This window comes from Nannospalax galili, unplaced genomic scaffold, assembly GCF_000622305.1.
Source record: "Nannospalax galili isolate Female #2095 unplaced genomic scaffold, S.galili_v1.0 scaffold881, whole genome shotgun sequence".
NCBI lineage: Eukaryota > Metazoa > Chordata > Mammalia > Rodentia > Spalacidae > Nannospalax > Nannospalax galili.
The window spans coordinates 740,191-740,516 of NW_008344709.1; positions in this window are offsets into that span (position 1 = coordinate 740,191).

Genomic DNA, 326 nt, shown 5'->3' on the forward strand with positions numbered 1-326 from the left:
TAGCATCAGATGGCCTGGGACTCACAATGTAGACCAGTTTGACCTCAGTCTTACAGAGATCAGCCTGCTTCTGCCTCCCAAGTGCTGAGATCAAAGGCATTTGCTACCATAGCCAGCAGCTGGCTCCAAGAGTTCCGTGGTTCTTGGCAAGAGTGCTGTTTGACAAAGTTCCAGCCGAAAGCCGATGACCACTGCTCTTTTGGTGGATATCCCTTCCCCAGTTACTCCTGGTTTTTGTAATTTGTATAACCTTCTCTTCTTTAAATATTCTGATAACCAACTTTGATGAAGGGATGGGAAACTAAACCGGGGAAATCTCTGCCTTT